This window comes from Amia ocellicauda, unplaced genomic scaffold, assembly GCF_036373705.1.
Source record: "Amia ocellicauda isolate fAmiCal2 unplaced genomic scaffold, fAmiCal2.hap1 HAP1_SCAFFOLD_26, whole genome shotgun sequence".
NCBI lineage: Eukaryota > Metazoa > Chordata > Actinopteri > Amiiformes > Amiidae > Amia > Amia ocellicauda.
In genome coordinates this window covers 655516-675270 of record NW_027102823.1, presented here as the reverse complement: position 1 = coordinate 675270, position 19755 = coordinate 655516, and the positions used below count along the sequence as shown (strand labels likewise).

Here is a 19755-nt window from a genome sequence, read left to right as displayed (position 1 = left end):
AAAAAAAAAAGAAAAATAGAGGGAAATATACCAGTGCAGCAAAGGGTGTTGAAAGTAGCCGGGTACGTGTTTAATTCTTCAATTATATCTCCTCCAGACAGATAGAGAGTATTAAGAGCTACGATAAAGTTACCCAGGAGACGTAAAAGCTTGCAGCACCAGGTATTTCCAGGAGGTCTCACATTCATGTACTGACCAGGTCCTGCCCCGTTTAGCTCCAAGATCTGACGAGATCGGGCGAATTCAGGATGGTGTGGCCGCAAGCCGAGATGCCTGGCTGCATGATGTCACTTAAAGGTTGGCGGGTATTGACGGAACTTCCAGAAAAAAAAATATATAAAAAAAGAAAAAAGAAAAATGGATGGAAAAATATCAGTGCAGCAAAGGGTGTTGACAGTAGCTGGATACGTGTACAATACTTCAATTATATCTCCTCCAGACAGAGAGAGAGTATTAAGAGCTACGATAAAGTTACCCAGGAGACGTAAAAGCTTGCAGCACTAGGTATTTCCAGGATGTCTCACATTCATGTACTGACCAGGTCCTGCCCCATTTAGCTTCCGAGATCTCACGAGATCGGGCGCGTTCAGGATGGTGTGGCCGCAAGCCGAGATGCCTGGCTGCATGTTGTCTCTTTAAGGCTGGCGGGTATTGACGGAACTTCCAGCAAAAAAAAAAAGAAAAAAGAAAAATGGAGGGAAAAATATCAGTGCAGCAAAGGGTTTTGAAAGTAGCCGGGTACGTGTACAATTCTTCAATAATATCTCCTCCAGACAGATAGAGAGTATTAAGAGCTATGATGAAGTTACCCAGGAGACGTAAAAAGCTTGCAGCACCTGGTATTTCCAGCAGGTCACCCATCCAAGTACTGACCAGGCCCTGCCCCGTTAGCTTCCGAGATCTGATGAGATCGGGCGCGTTCAGGACGGTGTGGCCGCAAGCCAAGAGGCCTGGCTGCATGATGTCTCTTAAAGGCTGGCGGGTATTGACGGAACTTCCAGCAAAAAAAAAAAAAAAAAAAATGGAAAATGGAGGGAAAAATATCAGTGCAGCAAAGGCTGTTGAAAGTAGCCGGGTACGTGTACAATACTTCAATTATATCTCCTCCAGACAGATAGAGAGTATTAAGAGCTACGATGAAGTTTCCCAGGAGACGTAAAAAGCTTGCAGCACCAGGTATTTCCAGGAGGTCTCCCATCCAAGTACTGACGAGGCCCTGCCCCGTTTAGCTTCCGAGATCTGATGAGATCGGGCGTGTTCAGGACGGTGTGGCCGCAAGCCAAGAGGCCGGGCTGCATGATGTCTCTTAAAGGCTGGCGGGTATTGACGGAACTTCCAGCAAAAAATACAAAATAAATAAATAGAAAAATGGAGGGAAAAATATCAGTGCTGGACAGGGTGTTGAAAGTAGCCGGGTACATGTACAATTCTTCAATTATATCTCCTCCAGACTGAATGAGAGTATTAAGAGCTACGCTGAAGTTACCCAGGAGATGTAAAAAGCTTTCAGCACCTGGTATTTCCAGGAGGTCACCCATCCAATTACTGACCAGGCCCTGCCCAGTTTTTCTTCCGAGATCTGACGAGATCTTGCGTCTTCAGGACGGTGTGGTCTCAAGCCAAGAGGCCTGGCTGCATGATGTCTCTTAAAGGCTGGAGGGTATTGATGGAACTTCCAGCAAAAAACAAAAAAAAAAAGAAAAATGGAGGGAAAAATATCAGTGCAGCAAAGCATGTTGAAGGCAGCCGGGTACGTGTACAATTCTTCAATTATATCTCCTCCAGACAGATAGAGAGTATTATGAGCTACGATAAAGTTACCCAGGAGACGTAAAAGCTTGCAGCACCAGGTATTTCCAGGAGGTCTCACATTCAAGTACTGACCAGGTCCTGCCCCGTTTAGCTTCCGAGATCTGACGAGATCGGGCGCGTTCAGGACGGTGTGGCCGCAAGCCGAGATGTCTGGCTGCATGATGTCTCTTAAAGGCTGGCGGGTATTGACGGAATTTCCAGCAAAAAAAAAAAAAAAAAAAATAGAAAAATGGAGGGAAAAATATCAGTGCAGGAAAGGGTGTTGAAAGTAGCCGGGTACGTGTACAATTCTTCAATTATATCTCCTGGAGACAGAAAGAGAGTATTAAGAGCTACGATGAAGTTACCCAGGAGACGTAAAAGGCTTGCAGCACCTGGTACTTCTAGGAGGTCTCCCATCCAAGTACTGACCAGGCCCTGCCCCGTTTAGCTTCCGAGATCTGACGAGATCGGGCGCATTCAGGACGGTGTGGCCGCAAGCCAAGAGGCCTGGCTGCATGATGTCTCTTAAAGGTTGGCGGGTATTGACGGAACTTCCAGCAAAAAAAAAAAAAAAAAAGAAAAATGGATGGAAAAATATCAGTGCAGCAAAGGGTGTTGACAGTAGCTGGGTACGTGTACAATTCTTCAATTATATCTCCTCCAGACAGAAAGAGAGAATTAAGAGCTACGATAAAGTTACCCAGGAGACGTAAAAGCTTGCAGCACCAGGTATTTCCAGGAGGTCTCCCATCCAAGTACTGACGAGGTCCTGCCCCGTTTAGCTTCCGAGATCTTACAAGATCGGGCACGTTCAGGACGGTGTGGCCGCAAGCCGAGAGGCCTGGCTGCATGATGTCTCTTAAAGGCTGGCGGGTATTGACGGAACTGCCAGCAAAAAAAAAAAGAAAAATAGAGGGAAATATACCAGTGCAGCAAAGGGTGTTGAAAGTAGCCGGGTACGTGTACAATTCTTCAATTATATCTCCTGGAGACAGAAAGAGAGTATTAAGAGCTACGATGAAGTTACCCAGGAGACGTAAAAAGCTTGCAGCACCTGGTATTTCTAGGAGGTCTCCCATCCAAGTACTGACCAGGCCCTGCCCCATTTAGCTGCCGAGATCTGACGAGATCCGGCGCGTTCAGGATGGTGTGGCCGCAAGCCGAGATGCCTGGCTGCATGATGTGTCTTAAAGGCTGGCGGGTATTGACGGAACTGCCAGCAAAAAAAAAAGGAAAAATAGAGGGAAATATACCAGTGCAGCAAAGGGTGTTGAAAGTAGCCGGGTACGTGTACAATTCTTCAATTATATCTCCTGGAGACAGAAAGAGAGTATTAAGAGCTACGATGAAGTTACCCAGGAGACGTAAAAAGCTTGCAGCACCTGGTATTTCTAGGAGGTCTCCCATCCAAGTACTGACCAGGCCCTGCCGCGTTTAACTTCCGAGATCTGACGAGATCGGGCGCATTCAGGACGGTGTGGCCACAAGCCGAAAGGCCTGCCTGCATGATGTCTCTTAAAGGTTGGCGGGTATTGACGGAACTTCCAGCAAAAAATAAAAAATAAATAAATAGAAAAATGGAGGGAAAAATATCAGTGCAGGACAGGGTGTTGAAAGTAGCCGGGTACATGTACAATTCTTCAATTATATCTCCTCCAGACTGAATGAGAGTATTAAGAGCTACGCTGAAGTTACCCAGGAGATGTAAAAAGCTTTCAGTACCTGGTATTTCCAGGAGGTCACCCATCCAATTACTGACCAGGCCCTGCCGAGTTTTTCTTCCGAGATCTGACGAGATCTTGCGTCTTCAGGACGGTGTGGCCTCAAGCCAAGAGGCCTGGCTGCATGATGTCTCTTAAAGGCTGGAGGGTATTGATGGAACTTCCAGCAAGAAACAAAAGAAAAAAGAAAAATGGAGGGAAAAATATCAGTGCAGCAAAGCGTGTTGAAGGTAGCCGGGTACGTGTACAATTCTTCAATTATATCTCCTCCAGACAGATAGAGAGTATTAAGAGCTACGATAAAGTTACCCAGGAGACGTAAAAGCTTGCAGCACCAGGTATTTCCAGGAGGTCTCACATTCATGTACTGACCAGGTCCTGCCCCGTTTAGCTTCCAAGATCTGACGAGATCGGGCGAGTTCAGGATGGTGTGGCGGCAAGCCGAGATGCCTGGCTGCATGATGTCTCTTAAAGGCTGGCGGGTATTGACGGAATTTCCAGCAAAAAAAAAAAAAAAAAAATAGAAAACTGGAGGGAAAAATATCAGTGCAGGAAAGGGTGTTGAAAGTAGCCGGGTACGTGTACAATTCTTCAATTATACCTCCTGGAGACAGAAAGAGAGTATTAAGAGCTACGATGAAGTTACCCAGGAGACGTAAAAAGCTTGCAGCACCTGGTATTTCTAGGAGGTCTCCCATCCAAGTACTGACCAGGCCCTGCCCCGTTTAGCTTCCGAGATCTGGCGCATTCAGGACGGTGTGGCCACAAGCCGAGATGCCTGGCTGCATGATGTCTCTTAAAGGCTGGCGGGTATTGACGGAACTGCCAGCAAAAAAAAAAAGAAAAATAGAGGGAAATATACCAGTGCAGCAAAGGGTGTTGAAAGTAGCCGGGTACGTGTACAATTCTTCAATTATATCTCCTGGAGACAGAAAGAGAGTATTAAGAGCTACGATGAAGTTACCCAGGAGACGTAAAAGCTTGCAGCACTAGGTATTTCCAGGAGGTCTCACTTTCATGTACTGACCAGGTCCTGCCCCGTTTAGCTTCCGAGATCTGACGAGATCGGGCGCGTTCAGGATGGTGTGGCCGCAAGCCGAGATTCCTGGCTGCATGATGTCTCTTAAAGACTGGCGGGTATTGACGGAACTTCCAACAAAAAAAAAAAAAAGAAAAATGAAGGGAAAAATACCAGTGCAGCAAAGGGTGTTGAATGAAGCCGGGTATGTGTACAATACTTCAATTATATCTCCTCCAGACAGAAACAGAGTATTAAGAGCTACGATATACTTACCCAGGAGACGTAAAAGCTTGCAGCACCAGGTATTTCCAGGAGGTCTCACATTCAAGTACTGACCTGGCCCTGCCCCGTTTAGCTTCCGAGATCTGACGACATCGGACACGTTCAGGACAGTATGGCCGCAAGACAAGAGGGCTGGCTGCATGATATCTCTTAAAGGCTGGCGGGTATTGACGGAACTTCCAGCAAAAAAAAAAAAGAAAAAAGAAAAATGGATGGAAAAATATCAGTGCAGCAAAGGGTGTTGAAAGTAGCCGGGTACGTGTACAATTCTTCAATTATATCTCCTCCAGACAGAAAGAGAGTATTAAGAGCTACGATGAAGTTACCCAAGAGACGCAAAAGCCTGCAGCACCAGGTAATTCTAGGAGGTCTCCCATCCAAGTACTGACTAGGCCCTGCCCCGTTTAGTTTCCGAGATCTGACGAGATCGGACGCTTTCATGACGGTGTGTCCGCAAACCGAGAGGCCTGGCTGCATGATGTCTCTTAAAGGCTGGCGGGTATTGACGGAACTTCCAGAAAAAATAAATAAATAAATATATATAAAAATGGAGGGAAAAATATCAGTGCAGCAAAGGGTGTTGAAAGTAGCCGGGTACGTGTACAATTCTTCAATTATATCTTCTCAGACAGAAAGATAGTATTAAGAGCTACAATGAAGTTACCCAGGAGCTGAAAAAGCTTGCAGCAACAGGTATTTCCAGGAGGTCTCCCATCCAACCACTGACCAGGCCCTGGCCCGTCTAGCTTCCGAGATCTAACGAGATCGGGCGCGTTCAGGACAGTGTGGCCGCAAGGCAAGAGGCCTGGCTGCATGATGTCTCTTAAAGGCTGGCGGGTATTGATGGAACTTCCAGCAAAAAAAAAAAAAAGAAAAATGGAGAGAAAAATATCAGTGCAGCAAAGGCTGTTGAAAGTAGCCGGGTACATGTACAACACTTCAATTATATCTCCTCCAGACACATAGAGAGTATTAAGAGCTACGATGAAGTTACCCAGGAGACGAAAAAGCCTGCAGCACCAGGTAATTCTAGGAGGTCTCCCATCCAAGTACTGACAAGACCCTGCCCCGTTTAGTTTCCGAGATCTGACGAGATCGGACGCTTTCATGACGGTGTGTCCGCAAACCGAGAGGCCTGGCTGCATGATGTCTCTTAAAGGCTGGCGGGTATTGACGGAACTTCCAGAAAAAATAAATAAATAAATATATATAAAAATGGAGGGAAAAATATCAGTGCAGCAAAGGGTGTTGAAAGTAGCCGGGTACGTGTACAATTCTTCAATTATATCTTCTCAGACAGAAAGATAGTATTAAGAGCTACAATGAAGTTACCCAGGAGCTGAAAAAGCTTGCAGCAACAGGTATTTCCAGGAGGTCTCCCATCCAACCACTGACCAGGCCCTGGCCCGTCTAGCTTCCGAGATCTAACGAGATCGGGCGCGTTCAGGACAGTGTGGCCGCAAGGCAAGAGGCCTGGCTGCATGATGTCTCTTAAAGGCTGGCGGGTATTGATGGAACTTCCAGCAAAAAAAAAAAAAAGAAAAATGGAGAGAAAAATATCAGTGCAGCAAAGGCTGTTGAAAGTAGCCGGGTACATGTACAACACTTCAATTATATCTCCTCCAGACACATAGAGAGTATTAAGAGCTACGATGAAGTTACCCAGGAGACGAAAAAGCCTGCAGCACCAGGTAATTCTAGGAGGTCTCCCATCCAAGTACTGACAAGACCCTGCCGCGTTTCGCTTCCGAGATCTGATGAGATGGGGCGCGTTCAGGACGGTATGGCCGCAAGACAAGAGGGCTGGCTGCATGATATCTCTAAAAGACTGGCGGGTATTGACGGAACTTCCAACAAAAAAAAAAAAAAGAAAAATGAAGGGAAAAATACCAGTGCAGCAAAGGGTGTTGAATGAAGCCGGGTATGTGTACAATACTTCAATTATAACTCCTCCAGATAGAAACAGAGTATTAAGAGCTACGATATACTTACCCAGGAGACGTAAAAGCTTGCAGCACCAGGTATTTCCAGGAGGTCTCACATTCAAGTACTGACCTGGCCCTGCCCCGTTTAGCTTCCGAGATCTGACGACATCGGACACGTTCAGGACAGTATGGCCGCAAGACAAGAGGGCTGGCTGCATGATATCTCTTAAAGGCTGGCGGGTATTGACGGAACTTCCAGCAAAAAAAAAAAAGAAAAAAGAAAAATGGAGGGAAAAATATCAGTGCAGCAAAGCGTGTTGAAAGTAGCCGGGTACGTGTACAATTCTTCAATTATATCTCCTCCAGACAGAAAGAGAGTATTAAGAGCTACGATGAAGTTACCCAAGTGACGTTAAAAGCTTGCAGCACCTGGTATTTCCAGGAGGTCAACCATCCAAGTACTGACCAGGCCCTGCCCCGTTCAGCTTCCGAGATCTGACGAGATCGGGCGCGTTCAGGACGGTGTGGCCGCAAGCCAAGAAGCCTGGCTGCATGATGTCTCTTAAATGCTGGCAGGTATTGACGGAACTTACAGCAAAAAAAAAAAAAGAAAAAAGAAAAACGGAGGGAAAAATATCAGTACAGCAAAGGGTGTTGAAACAAGTCGGGTACGTGTTCAATACTTCAATTATATCTCCACCAGACAGAAAGAGAGTATTAAAAGCTACGATGAAGTTACCCAGGAGACATAAAAACCTTACAGCACCTGATATTTCCACGAGATCTCCCATCCAAGTACTGACTAGGCCCTGCCCCGTTTAGCTTCCGAGATCTGACGAGATCGGGCGCGTTCAGGGCGGTGTGGCCGCAAGCCAAGAGGCCTGGCTGCATGATGTCTCTTAAAGGCTGGCGGGTATTGACGGAACTTCCAGCTAAAAACAAAAGAAAAAAGAAAAGTGAAGGGAAAAATATCAGTGCAGCAAAGGGTGTTGAAAGTAGCTGGGTACTTGTACAATTCTTCAATTATATCTCCTCTAGACAGAAAGAGAGTATTAAGAGCTACGTTGAAGATTCCCAGGAGACGTAAGAAGCTTACAGCACCTGGTATTTCCAGGAGGTCTTCCACCCAAGTACTGAACAGGCCCTGCCCCGTTCAGCTTCCGAAATCTGATGAGATCGGGCGCGTTCAGGACAATGTGTCCGCATGCCAAGAGGCCTGGCTGCATGATGTCTCTTAAAGGCTGGCGGGTATTGATGGAACTTCCAGCAAAAAAAAAAAAAAAAAAAAATAGAAAAATGAAGGGAAAAATATTAGTTTAGGAAAGGGTGTTGAAAGTAGCCGGGTACGTGTACAATACTTCAATTATATCTCCTCCAGAAAGAAAGAGAGTATTTAGAGCTACGATGAAGATACCCAGGAGTCGTAAGAAGCTTGCAGCACCTGGTATTTCCAGGAGGTCTTCCATCCAAGTACTGAACAGGCCCTGCCCCGTTCAGCTTCCGAAATCTGATGAGATCGGGTGCGTTCAGGACAATGTGTCCGCATGCCAAGAGGCCTGGCTGCATGATGTCTTTTAAAGGCTGGCGGGTATTGACGGAACTTCCAGCAAAAAAAGAAAAATGGAGGGAAAAATATCAGTGCAGCAAACGGTGCTGAAAGTAGCCGGGTACGTGTACAATACTTCAATTATATCTCCTCCAGACAGAAAGAGAGTATTAAGAGCTACGATGAAGTTACCCAGGAGACGTAAAAAGCTTGCAGCAACTGGTATTTCCAGGAGGTCACCCATCCAAGTACTGACCAGACCCTGCTCCCGTTAAGCTTCCGAGATCTGACGAGATCGGGTGCGTTCAGGACGGTGTGGCCGAAAGCCGAGATGCAGGGCTGCATGATGTCTCTTAAAGGCTGGCGGGTATTGACGGAACTTGCAGCAAAAAAAAAAAAAAAAAAAAAGAAAAATGGAGGGAAAAATATCAGTGCAGCAAAGGTTGTTGAAAGTAGCCGGGTACATGTACAATTCTTCAATTATATCTCCTCCAGACAGAAAGAGAGTATTAAGAGCTATGATGAAGTTACCCAGGAGACGTAAAAAGCTTGCAGCACCTGGTATTTCCAGGTCTCCCATAAAAGCACTGACCAGGCCCTGCCCCATTTAAATTCCGAGATCTGACGAGATCGGGGGCGTTCAGGACGGTGTGGCCGCAAGCCAAAAAGCCTGGCTGCATGATGTCTCTTAAAGGCTGGCGGGTATTGACGGAAATTCCAACAAAAAAAAAAAAAGAAAAATGAAGGGAAAAATACCAGTGCAGCAAAGGGTGTTGAAAGAAGCCGGGTATGTGTACAATACTTCAATTATATCTCCTCCAGACAGAAAGAGAGTATTAAGAGCAACGATGAAGTTACCCAGGAGACGAAAAAGCTTGCAGCACATGGTATTTCCAGGAGATCACCCACCCAAGTAGCGACCAGGTCCTGCCCCGTTTAGTTTCCGAGATCTGACGAGATCGGGCGCGTTCAGGACGGTGTGGCCGCAAGCCGAGAGGCCTGCCTGCATGATGTCTCTTAAAGGCTGGCGGGTATTGACGGAACTTCCAGCAAAAAACAAAAGAAAAAAGAAAAATGGAGGGAAAAATATCAGTGCAGCAAAGGGTGTTGAAAGTTGCCAGGTACGTTTACAATTCTTCAATAATATCTCCTCCAGACTGAAAGAGAGTACTAAGAGCTACGATTAAGTTACCCAGGAGACGTAAAAAGCTTGCAGCACCTGGTATTTCCAGGAGGTCTCCCATAAAAGCACTGACCAGGCCCTGCCCCATTTAAATTCCGATATATGACGAGATCGGGGGCGTTCAGGACGGTGCGGCTGCAAGTCGAAAAGCCTGGCTGCATGATGTCTCTTAGTGGCTGGCGGGTATTGACGGAACTTCCAGCAAAAAAAAAAAAAAAAAAAGAAAAATGGAGGGAAACGTATCAGTGCAGCAAAGGGTGTTGAAAGTTGCCGGGTACGTGTACATTTCTTCAATTATATCTCCTCCAGACAGAAATAGAGTAGTAAGAGCTATGATGAAGTTACCCAGGAGACGTAAAAAGCTTGCAGTACCTGGTTTTTCCAGGAGGTCACCAATCTAAATTCTGACCAGGCTCTGCCATGTTTTGCTTCCAAGATCTGACAAGATCGGGCGTGTTCAGGACGGTGTGGCCGAAAGCCAAAAGGCCTGGCTGCATGATGTCTCTTAAAGGCTGGCGGGTATTGACGGAACTTCCAGCAAAAAAAGAAAGAAAAAAAAATAGAAAAATGGAGGGAAAAATATCAGTGCAGCAAAGGGTGTTGAAAGTAGCTGGGTACTTGTACAATTCCTCAATTATATCTTCTCCAGACAGAAAGAGAGTATTAAGAGCTACGATGAAGTTACCTAGGAGACGAAAAAGCTTGCAGCACCTGGTATATCTAGGAGGTTACCCATCCAAGTACTGACCAGGCCCTGCTCCGTTTAGCTTCCGAGATCTGACGAGATCGGGCGCGTTCAGGACGGTGTGGCCGCATGCCAAGAGGCCTTGCTGCATGATGTCTCTTACAGGCTGGAGGGTATTGACGGAACTTCCAGCAAAATAAAAATAAAAAAATAAAAATGAAGGGAAAAATATCAGTGCAGCAAAGGTTGTTGAAAGTAGCCGGGTACGTGTACAATTCTTCAATTATATCTCCTCCAGACAGAAAGAGTGTATTAAGAGCTATAATAACTTACCCAGGAGACGTAAAAGCTAGCAGCACCAGGTATTTCCAGGAGGTCTCACATTCAAGTACTGACCTGGTCCTACCCCGTTTAGCTTCCGAGATCTGATGAGATCGGGCGCGTTCAGGACGGTGTGGCCGCAAGCCGAGATGCCTGGCTGCATGATGTCTCTTAAAGGCTGGCGGGTATTGACGGAATTTCCAGCAAAAAACAATAAAATAGAAAAATGGAGGGAAAAATATCAGTGCAGGAAAGGGTGTTGAAAGTAGCCGGGTATGTGTACAATTCTTCAATTATATCTCCTCCAGACTGAAAGAGAGTATTAAGAGCTACGATGAAGTTACCCAGGAGACGAAAAAAGCTTGCAGCAACTGGTATTTGCAGGAGGTCACCCATCCAAGTACTGACCAGGCCCTGCACCATTTAGCTTCCTAGATCTGACAAGATCAGGCGCGTTCAGGACAGAGTGACCGGAAGCCAAGCTGCCTAACTGCATAATGTCTCTTAAAGGCTGGCGGGTATTGACAGAACTTCCAGCAAAAAAAAAAGAAATAGAAAAATGGAGGGAAAAATTTCAGTGCAGCAAAGGGTGTTCAAAGTAGCCTGGTACGTGTACAATACCACAATTATATCTCCTCCAGACAGAAAGAGAGTATTAAGAGCTACGATGAAGTTACCCAGGAGACGAAAAAAGCTTGCAGCAACTAGTATTTCCAGGAGGTCACCAATCCAAGTACTGACCAGGCCCTGCCATGTTTAGCTTCCGAGATCTGACGAGATCGGGAACGTTCAGGACGGTGTGGCCGCAAGCCAAGAGGCCAGGCTCCATGATATCTCTAAAAGGCTGGCGGGTATTGACAGGACTTCCAGCAAAAAAAAAAAGAAAAAAGAAAAATGGAGGGAAAAATATCAGTGCAGCAAAGGGTGTTGAAAGTAGCCGGATACGTGTACAATTCTTCAAATATATCTCCTCCAGACAGATAGAGAGTATTAAGAGCTACGATGAAGTTACCCAGGAGACGTAAAAAGCTTGCAGCACCTGGTATTTCCAGGAGGTCTCCCATAAAAGCACTGACCAGGCCCTGCCCCATTTAAATTCCGAGATCTGACGAGATCGGGGGCGTTCAGGACGGTGCGGCTGCAAGTCGAAAAGCCTGGCTGCATGATGTCTCTTAGTGGCTGGCGGGTATTGACGGAACTTCCAGCAAAAAAAAAAAAAAAAAAGAAAAATGGAGGGAAACGTATCAGTGCAGCAAAGGGTGTTGAAAGAAGCCGGGTACGTGTACATTTCTTCAATTATATCTCCTCCAGACAGAAATAGAGTAGTAAGAGCTATGATGAAGTTACCCAGGAGACGTAAAAAGCTTGCAGTACCTGGTTTTTCCAAGAGGTCACCAATCTAAATTCTGACCAGGCTCTGCCATGTTTTGCTTCCAAGATCTGACAAGATCGGGCGTGTTCAGGACGGTGTGGCCGCAAGCCAAAAGGCCTGGCTGCATGATGTCTCTTAAAGGCTGGCGGGTATTGACGGAACTTCCAGCAAAAAAAGAAAGAAAAAAAAATAGAAAAATGGAGGGAAAAATATCAGTGCAGCAAAGGGTGTTGAAAGTAGCTGGGTACTTGTACAATTCCTCAATTATATCTTCTCCAGACAGAAAGAGAGTATTAAGAGCTACGATGAAGTTACCTAGGAGACGAAAAAGCTTGCAGCACCTGGTATTTCCAGGAGGTCTCCCATAAAAGCACTGACCAGGCCCTGCCCCATTTAAATTCCGAGATCTGACAAGATCGGGCGCGTTCAGGACGGAGTGGCCGCAAGCCGAAAGGCCTTGCTGCATGATGTCTCTTAGTGGCTGGCGGGTATTGACGGAACTTCCAGCAAAAAAAAAAAAAAAAATGAAAAATGGAGGGAAACATATCAGTGCAGCAAAGGGTATTGAAAGTAGCCGGGTACGTGTACAATTCTTCAATTATATCTCCTCCAGACATAAAGAGAGTACTAAGAGCAACGATGAAGTTACCCAGGAGTCGAAATAAGCTTGCAGCACCTGGTATTTCCAGGAGGTCACTTATCCAAGTACTGACCAGGCCCTGCCACGTTTTGCTTCCAAGATCTGACAAGATCGGGCGCGTTCAGGACGGTGTGGCCGAAGCCAAAAAGCCTGGCTGCATGATGTCACTTAAAGGCTGGCGGGTATTGACGGAACTTCCAGCAAGAAAAAGAAAAATGGAGGGAAAAATATCAGTGCGGCAAAGGCTGTTGAAAGTAGCCGGGTACGTGTACAATTCTTCAATTATATCTCCTCCAGACATAAAGAGAGTACTAAGAGCAACGATGAAGTTACCCAGGAGACGTAAAAAGCTTGCAGCACCTGGTATTTCCAGGAGGTCACCCATCCAAGTACTGAACAGGCCCTGCCCCGTTTAGAATCCGAGATATTAGGAGATAGGGCGCATTCAGGACGGTGTGGCCGCAAGCCGAGAGGGCTGGCTGCATGATATCTCTTAAAGGCTGGCGGGTATTGACGGAACTTCCAACAAAAAAAAAAAAAGAAAAATGAAGGGAAAAATACCAGTGCAGCAAAGGGTGTTGAAAGAAGCCGGGTATGTGTACAATACTTCAATTATATCTCCTCCAGACAGAAAGAGAGTATTAAGAGCTACGATGAAGTTACCCAGGAGATGAAAAAGCTTGCAGCACCTGGTATTTCCAGGAGATCACCCATCCAAGTAGTGACCAGGCCCGGCCCCGGTTAGCTTACGAAATCTGACGAGATCGGGCGCGTTCAGGACGGTGTGGCCGCAAGCCAAAAGGCCTGGCTGCATGATGTCTCTTAAAGGCTGGCGGGTATTGACGGAACTTCCAGCAAACAAAGAAAGAAAAAAAAATAGAAAAATGGAGGGAAAAATATCAGTGCAGCAAAGGGTGTTGAAAGTAGCTGGGTACTTGTACAATTCCTCAATTATATCTTCTCCAGACAGAAAGAGAGTATTAAGAGCTACGATGAAGTTACCTAGGAGACGAAAAAGCTTGCAACACCTGGTATTTCCAGGAGGTCTCCAATAAAAGCACTGACCAGGCCCTGCCCCGTTTAAATTCCGAGATCTGACGAGATCGGGCGCGTTCAGGACTGTGTGTCCGCAAGCCGAGAGGCCTGGTTGCATGATGTCTCTTAAAGGCTGGCGGATATTGACGGAACTTCCAGAAATAATAAAAAAGAAAAAGAATAATGGAGGGAAAAATATCAGTGCAGGAAAGGGTGTTGAAAGTAGCCGGGTACGTGTACAATTCCTCAATTATAACACCTCCAGACAGAAAGAGAGTATTAAGAGCTACGATGAAGTTACCCAGGAGACATAAAAAAGCTTGCAGCACCTGGTATTTCTAGAAGGTTTCCCATCCAAGTACTGACCAGGCCCTGCCCCGTTTAAATTCCGAGATCTAAGGAGATCAGGTGCGTTCAGGACGGTGTGGCCGCAAGCCAAGAGGCCTGGCTGCATGATGTCTCTTAAAGGCTGGCGGGTATTGACATAACTTCCAACAAAAAAAAAAAAGAGAAATGGAGGGAAAAATATCAGTGCAGCAAAGGGTGTTGAAAGTAGCCGGGTACATGTACAATTCTTCAATTATATCTCCTCCAGACAGAAAGAGAGTATTAAGAGCTACGATGAAGATACCCAGGAGACGTAAGAAGCTTGCAGCACCTGGTATTTCCAGGAGGTCTTCCATCCAAGTACTGAACAAGCCCTGCCCCGTTCAGTTTCCGAGATCTGATGAGATCGGGCGCATTCAGGACGGTGTTGCCGCAAACCAAGAGGCCTGGCTGCATGATGTCTCTTAAAGGCTGGCGGGTATTGACGGAACTTCCAGCAAAAAAAAAAAGAAAAATGAAAAATGGAGGGAAAAATATCAGTGCAGCAAAGGGTGTTGAAAGTAGCCGGGTACGTGTACAATACTTCAATTATATCTCCTCCAGACAGAAAGAGAGTATTAAGAGCTACGATAAAGTTACCCAGGAGACGTAAAAAGCTTGCAGCACCAGGTATTTCCAGGAGGTCTCACATTCAAGTAATGACCAGGCCCTCTCCCGTTTAGCTTCCGAGATCTGACGAGATCCGGCGCGTTCAGGACGGAGTTGCCGCAAGCCGAGAGGCCTTGCTGCATGATGTCTCTTAAAAGCTGGTGGGTATTGACGGAACTTCCAGAAAGATTAAAAAGAAAAATGAAAAATGGAGGGAAAAATATCAGTGCGGCAAAGGCTTTTGAAAGTAGCCGGGTATGTGTACATTTCTTTCACTTGTATCTCCTCCAGACAGAAAGAGAGTATTAGAGCTACGATTAAGTTACCCAGGAGACGTAAAAAGCTTGCAGTACCTGGTTTTTCCAGTTGGTCACCAATCCAAATACTGACCTGGCCCTGCCACGTTTTGCTTCCAAGATCTGACAAGATCGGGCGCGTTCAGGACGGTGTGGCCGAAGCCAAAAAGCCTGGCTGCATGATGTCTCTTAAAGGCTGGCGGGTATTGACGGAACTTCCAAAAAAAAACAAACAGAAAAATTAAGGGAAAAATACCAGTGCAGCAAAGGGTGTTGAAAGAAGCCGGGTATGTGTACAATACTTCAATTATATCTTCTCCAGACAGAAAGAGAGTATTAAGAGCTACGATAAACTTACCCAGGAGACGTAAGAAGCTTGCAGCACCTGGTATTTCCAGGAGGTCACCCATCCAAGTACTGAAGAAGCCCTGCCCCGATCAGTTTCCGAGATCTGATGAGATCGGACGCATTCAGGACGGTGTTGCCGCAAACCAAAAGGCCTGGCTGCATGATGTCTCTTAAAGGCTGGCGGGTATTGACGGAACTTCCAACAAAAAAAAAAAAGAAAAATGAAGGGAAAAATACCAGTGCAGCAAAGGGTGTTGAAAGAAGCCTGGTATGTGTACAATACTTCAATTATATCTCCTCCAGACAGAAAGAGAGTATTAAGAGCTACGATGAAGTTACCCAGGAGACGTAAAAAGCTTGCAGCACCTGGTATTCCCAGGATGTCACCCATCCAAGTACTAACCAGGCCCTGCCCCATTTAGCTTCCGAGATCTGACGAGATCGGGCGCGTTCAGGACGGTTTGGCCACAAGCGGGGAGGCCTTGCTGCATGATGTCTCTTAAAGGCTGGCGGGTATTGACGGAACTTCCGGCAAAAAACAAAAGAAAAAAGAGAAATGGAGGGAAAAATATCAGTGCAGCAAAGGGTGTTGAAAGTAGCCGGGTACGTGTACAATTCTTCAATTATATCTCCTCCAGACAGAAAGAGAGTATTAAGAGCTACGATGAAGTTACCCAGGAGACGAAAAAGCTTGCAGCACCAGGTATTTCCAGGAGGTCTCCCATCCAAGCATTGACCAGGCCCTGCACCGTTTAGTTTCCGAGATCACAGCGTACACTGGCCAGCCATGTTTTGGCTTTTTCCCTTTCTGCCATTCCACAGCAGCTGAACAGTCAGTTTGCGGGTATCCATCGTCATCCATCTTGGTGTCATCATATTTAAGTATGGCTTCGGTTTCCACCTCGCTATACATCCCAGCATCCTCCCCACTGACCCATTGGACCACTGCAAACTTTCTCATCACACCTTGGGCTTTAGAAGACTTTGGCTTTTAGTGAATTTAGATCACGGCTGTTTCATCAGATCTCACATGGGAAGGTCACAGTTTTGTGTCTTGTGAGTCTGATTGTAGAGTCATGGGCATCATTTTTGCTTTGTAAGAACAGTTTGCCAGACACAGACATAATGCTAGGCCAGCTAAATGTCAGCTGCATGATCTGTGAAAGATTAGTACAATCGATAATTAGGGCTGTCGATTTAACGCGGTAATCTGATTCATTAACGTTAGTTGTGAGAAACGAACGCGATTCAAATATTTTAACTCAATTAACCCACCCGCCCCTGACCAACGTAGGTAGATTTGTGTAATGAAATAGATTAAAAACTGAATCGCTTGACAGTAAAAAAAGTAAATGTAGTCTAATGTTAACGGTATAATACCCATTCAACATAAACCAACAAATACATGAATCCAGTTCACGTTACCTAAATACACGAAGCGAGGGCAATATCAAAGTTGTTACTGGCTCAGTTAGCTCCTAGCAAGGTAACCTTAACTCTTGCAACTGTTGTCTTATTGAACAAACCAACTACTTTGCTTATAAATTACTAAATGAACCAACCTGAATCAACACAAATCCCTGAGTAATAATTACAACAAGATACAATTATTCTTTCCTTCGGGGTGACGTTAGAAATCCATGTTTAATCGATCTGAAACCTCTGTTGAAACTTAAAGCAACGGCCCGTTTTACTGCTGTCTGGCTGCTTCAATGAGTCAGTGATCTGGATTTCTATTGGATCCCGCGCAGCAGTTCAAACTTCAACCAATCGGCATATTGTATGGTCTTATGGCCCTAATTCACTTGCCTACATGTAGCTATGTGTTCAGAAAATAGGCTACTTTTATATTATGCAAAATGGCGAAACGAAAATTGTGTTGCTTTAACAGTTGCCAAGAAGAAAGAATGATTCCTCGTCGTACTCGGACCAGGTGGAAAACAAGGCAAAACTTGTTTTTCCAGCAAAGTTTTGGTCATATTGATAATTTATAGGCCGTATTAAATATGATAAACTATAATATATTCATAAATAGGCATTATACTTATTGTTGAACATAATTGTACAAATAATGTTTAGTTTAAGTTATGTTAAGTTTTAAGGTTTTAAAAATGTGTTTAAAATGTTGTAAAATGCATTGACAAACATATCTGAAGGCGAGTAGATTTCCCACTACAGCTGGTCATGTTGTTTTAAAATGCTGCCCGTGAACTGAACAATGAACGAAGTCACCATATCTAAATATTCACAACAAACACCCTTTCGACATGAAACCAAGAAATGAGAGCAATGCTTTCACTGCTCGCCATAGCGTCTCAATGTTAGTGTCCCTCAGCAGGATATGTCGCCCATTTTAGGTTTACAGGCATTCTATAAATTAGCAGCCTGGCATTAGTACTGTCAGTAAAATATTATGCATGGCTAATAATTTTATGTCATAATAATATATTCATCTGTAGCCTATGGAGTTGGCTTCCATCTCAAGACACCAATATAAATCTAAGCACAACAGCAATGCTAAAATGTAATGTATTATTGTGTCTGTAAAAGTGAAAGGAGCATACAGGTAGATGGTGGGGTGGGTTGTGAACACTAGCTTTAATCTTGATGAACATCCTGGGAATTAATAAAAGTCAAAACAGCTTGCCATATTGTTGAACAAGAATATCAACATTTAGAGTAAAACAGGTTTCTTTTGGTACACACTTTGCTTATGATCACTCAAATTTGGATTCTTTCCCATTTGTTACAGAATACCAACCAATCAAACCAGGTGTCTTAAGGTCCCTCAAATGACCATGTCACAGATGCCAGTTGGCTGAACATCCTCGCATTTTCCATGAAGCACAATGTAACAGAGGCTTTAATGGAGGACCTACTGAAGCTGTTAAGGTTATGTAGTGGGGATGCTGCAAGCATCCCAAGTAGCAAGTACATGCTAGAGAAGGAGTTTAAAGATTATGTAGACAAATCAGAATACCATCATTATTGTGGTGTTTGCAGCTCTTACATTGGCCTCTCAGTGTCAAAGGACGGTGAATTAAAATGTCAGATTTGCTCATCAACCCAAACTGTGAGACAAAGTTTAGAGTTGGGTCAATTTTTTATTTGTATACCTTTGAGGAATCAACTTCAAGCTCTTTTGGAGAATGAGCCTATTCCAAATATTTACAATGACCAAAACAGATGGAATAACAGATTTTTCAGATGGGAAGTTGTACAAATATCTGAAATCAGTTAGTGATTCATTCTTTTCCCTGTCTTTCAATTGTGACGGAGTGCCAGTGTTCCAGTCATCTAAATACAGCATATGGCCCTTACTATGCTCTGTTAATGAATTACCCCCAGAGGAAAGAGATACAAATGTCATACTATGTGCCTTGTGGTTTGGGTCATCAAAACCACAAATGACTAGCTTCCTCAAACCTTTTGTGGAGGAATGCAAAAGTCTTGGACAAACAGGTCTTCAGTGGCAGGATCCAGTAGATCACTCAATCAAAACGACAAAGGTCTATGCATTATGTGCCATATGTGATGCTGTTGCACGACCTTTACTGCAAAATTTCAAGCAGTGTAATGGAGAGTATGGGTGTGGGCACTGTCTTCATCCAGGTGTTCCTTAGAGATCATGACACAACTGTGCAAATAGGTGAGATTGCCAGATTTTGACCTGATCAATGGCATGGTCCCTGATTACATGCATTGTGTGTTGCTGGGGGTTTGCCGGCAAATAGCCACTTTATGGTTGGTTGGAACACTGTAACAGTGGATGTAAATCTTTTAGCAATCAAGCCTCTAAGCATTTTTTCCAGAATCCCACGGTCTATTGTTGAGCTAAGGTTTTGGAAAGCTCACGAATGACAGAACTGGCTTTTATATTACAGTTTGCCAGTCCTGAAGGGGATACTTCCAAACAGGTATCTTTGCCACTGGGCTCTACTTGTGGAGGTTGTGAGCATTTTGCTAGGTTCAGACATTAGCCAAGAGGATATTGACCATGCTCATGAGGCTCTTGAGCTTTATGTTAAATCAGTTCAGTCTTTGTATGGCGAAGATCAGGTGACCTACAATATGCATTCACTTCTGCATTTGACTAAGAGTGTTGAGAATTTGGGTCCTCTCTGGGCCCAGTCTGCTTTCATGTTTGAGAGCTATAATGGCTACTTGCTCAAGCAAGTCAAAAGCAGTAATGCAGTGCCTCAGCAGCTTTGCAAAAGAGTAGCATGGTCTCGGGCATTGCCACGCATAGCTAAGGCCTGCTCATCCAATGATGTCTCACCTGAAATTAAATCATTCTACACAGAAATTACCTCTGGTAAACGTCATGTAAAGAATTATGCTAAATATGACTTGCACTTGGAGTGCCAAAGATTAGGCCAGTGTCTGAAAATAATATGAATGCATTGCATGCATTGCTAGATGTACCTGGGACCTCTATTGGCAGGTACTACAACAGAATAGTTATCAACGGAAAGGTCATTCAAAGCCAAACATACACAAAGAAAAGGAACAACTCGGTTGTGATATTGAAAGATGGCAGTATTTTCACGGTTTCACACTTTCTCTGTGTCAGTGATGACCAATATCACTTATATGCAGTTGGCAAATTTG

General features: G+C 44.8%; 6 non-coding genes and 33 pseudogenes across 6 annotated transcripts; all 39 read right to left on the bottom strand.

Annotated features, from left to right (window-relative positions):
* Positions 1 to 147: 147 nt before the first annotated feature.
* Positions 148 to 265, bottom strand: LOC136726778 (uncharacterized; annotated as a pseudogene).
* A 224-nt stretch (positions 266 to 489) lies between these two features.
* On the bottom strand, positions 490 to 608 carry LOC136726824 (uncharacterized; annotated as a pseudogene).
* Positions 609 to 824: 216 nt separating this feature from the next.
* Positions 825 to 942, bottom strand: LOC136726973 (5S ribosomal RNA). The gene has a single exon (XR_010808345.1). It is a non-coding gene; the product is annotated as a 5S ribosomal RNA (ribosomal RNA).
* Positions 943 to 1161: 219 nt separating this feature from the next.
* Positions 1162 to 1280, bottom strand: LOC136726948 (5S ribosomal RNA). Its single transcript, XR_010808322.1, has one exon. It is a non-coding gene; the product is annotated as a 5S ribosomal RNA (ribosomal RNA).
* Positions 1281 to 1501: 221 nt separating this feature from the next.
* LOC136726854 (uncharacterized) lies at positions 1502 to 1620 on the bottom strand (annotated as a pseudogene).
* A 215-nt stretch (positions 1621 to 1835) lies between these two features.
* On the bottom strand, positions 1836 to 1954 carry LOC136727082 (uncharacterized; annotated as a pseudogene).
* A 220-nt stretch (positions 1955 to 2174) lies between these two features.
* Positions 2175 to 2293, bottom strand: LOC136726623 (5S ribosomal RNA). The gene has a single exon (XR_010808218.1). It is a non-coding gene; the product is annotated as a 5S ribosomal RNA (ribosomal RNA).
* A 215-nt stretch (positions 2294 to 2508) lies between these two features.
* On the bottom strand, positions 2509 to 2627 carry LOC136726460 (uncharacterized; annotated as a pseudogene).
* A 209-nt stretch (positions 2628 to 2836) lies between these two features.
* LOC136727129 (uncharacterized) lies at positions 2837 to 2955 on the bottom strand (annotated as a pseudogene).
* A 209-nt stretch (positions 2956 to 3164) lies between these two features.
* LOC136726953 (5S ribosomal RNA) lies at positions 3165 to 3283 on the bottom strand. Its single transcript, XR_010808326.1, has one exon. It is a non-coding gene; the product is annotated as a 5S ribosomal RNA (ribosomal RNA).
* A 555-nt stretch (positions 3284 to 3838) lies between these two features.
* LOC136726727 (uncharacterized) lies at positions 3839 to 3957 on the bottom strand (annotated as a pseudogene).
* Positions 3958 to 4176: 219 nt separating this feature from the next.
* LOC136726722 (uncharacterized) lies at positions 4177 to 4285 on the bottom strand (annotated as a pseudogene).
* Positions 4286 to 4493: 208 nt separating this feature from the next.
* Positions 4494 to 4612, bottom strand: LOC136726603 (uncharacterized; annotated as a pseudogene).
* Positions 4613 to 4823: 211 nt separating this feature from the next.
* LOC136726666 (uncharacterized) lies at positions 4824 to 4942 on the bottom strand (annotated as a pseudogene).
* Positions 4943 to 5158: 216 nt separating this feature from the next.
* Positions 5159 to 5277, bottom strand: LOC136726828 (uncharacterized; annotated as a pseudogene).
* A 219-nt stretch (positions 5278 to 5496) lies between these two features.
* Positions 5497 to 5615, bottom strand: LOC136726761 (uncharacterized; annotated as a pseudogene).
* Positions 5616 to 6164: 549 nt separating this feature from the next.
* LOC136726760 (uncharacterized) lies at positions 6165 to 6283 on the bottom strand (annotated as a pseudogene).
* A 211-nt stretch (positions 6284 to 6494) lies between these two features.
* LOC136726833 (uncharacterized) lies at positions 6495 to 6613 on the bottom strand (annotated as a pseudogene).
* Positions 6614 to 6824: 211 nt separating this feature from the next.
* On the bottom strand, positions 6825 to 6943 carry LOC136726664 (uncharacterized; annotated as a pseudogene).
* A 217-nt stretch (positions 6944 to 7160) lies between these two features.
* LOC136726977 (5S ribosomal RNA) lies at positions 7161 to 7279 on the bottom strand. Its single transcript, XR_010808348.1, has one exon. It is a non-coding gene; the product is annotated as a 5S ribosomal RNA (ribosomal RNA).
* Positions 7280 to 7497: 218 nt separating this feature from the next.
* Positions 7498 to 7616, bottom strand: LOC136727251 (uncharacterized; annotated as a pseudogene).
* Positions 7617 to 7832: 216 nt separating this feature from the next.
* On the bottom strand, positions 7833 to 7951 carry LOC136726830 (uncharacterized; annotated as a pseudogene).
* Positions 7952 to 8172: 221 nt separating this feature from the next.
* On the bottom strand, positions 8173 to 8291 carry LOC136726719 (uncharacterized; annotated as a pseudogene).
* Positions 8292 to 8496: 205 nt separating this feature from the next.
* LOC136726539 (uncharacterized) lies at positions 8497 to 8616 on the bottom strand (annotated as a pseudogene).
* Positions 8617 to 8835: 219 nt separating this feature from the next.
* LOC136726752 (uncharacterized) lies at positions 8836 to 8951 on the bottom strand (annotated as a pseudogene).
* Positions 8952 to 9161: 210 nt separating this feature from the next.
* LOC136726615 (uncharacterized) lies at positions 9162 to 9280 on the bottom strand (annotated as a pseudogene).
* Positions 9281 to 10171: 891 nt separating this feature from the next.
* LOC136727265 (uncharacterized) lies at positions 10172 to 10290 on the bottom strand (annotated as a pseudogene).
* Positions 10291 to 10504: 214 nt separating this feature from the next.
* Positions 10505 to 10623, bottom strand: LOC136727093 (uncharacterized; annotated as a pseudogene).
* Positions 10624 to 11170: 547 nt separating this feature from the next.
* LOC136726495 (uncharacterized) lies at positions 11171 to 11289 on the bottom strand (annotated as a pseudogene).
* A 216-nt stretch (positions 11290 to 11505) lies between these two features.
* Positions 11506 to 11624, bottom strand: LOC136726647 (uncharacterized; annotated as a pseudogene).
* Positions 11625 to 12179: 555 nt separating this feature from the next.
* Positions 12180 to 12298, bottom strand: LOC136726616 (uncharacterized; annotated as a pseudogene).
* Positions 12299 to 12838: 540 nt separating this feature from the next.
* LOC136726797 (uncharacterized) lies at positions 12839 to 12957 on the bottom strand (annotated as a pseudogene).
* A 210-nt stretch (positions 12958 to 13167) lies between these two features.
* LOC136726461 (uncharacterized) lies at positions 13168 to 13286 on the bottom strand (annotated as a pseudogene).
* A 220-nt stretch (positions 13287 to 13506) lies between these two features.
* LOC136726846 (uncharacterized) lies at positions 13507 to 13625 on the bottom strand (annotated as a pseudogene).
* A 217-nt stretch (positions 13626 to 13842) lies between these two features.
* On the bottom strand, positions 13843 to 13961 carry LOC136727234 (uncharacterized; annotated as a pseudogene).
* A 210-nt stretch (positions 13962 to 14171) lies between these two features.
* LOC136726545 (uncharacterized) lies at positions 14172 to 14290 on the bottom strand (annotated as a pseudogene).
* Positions 14291 to 14506: 216 nt separating this feature from the next.
* On the bottom strand, positions 14507 to 14625 carry LOC136726629 (uncharacterized; annotated as a pseudogene).
* Positions 14626 to 15169: 544 nt separating this feature from the next.
* On the bottom strand, positions 15170 to 15288 carry LOC136726771 (uncharacterized; annotated as a pseudogene).
* Positions 15289 to 15498: 210 nt separating this feature from the next.
* On the bottom strand, positions 15499 to 15617 carry LOC136726907 (5S ribosomal RNA). The gene has a single exon (XR_010808285.1). It is a non-coding gene; the product is annotated as a 5S ribosomal RNA (ribosomal RNA).
* Positions 15618 to 19755: the final 4138 nt, after the last annotated feature.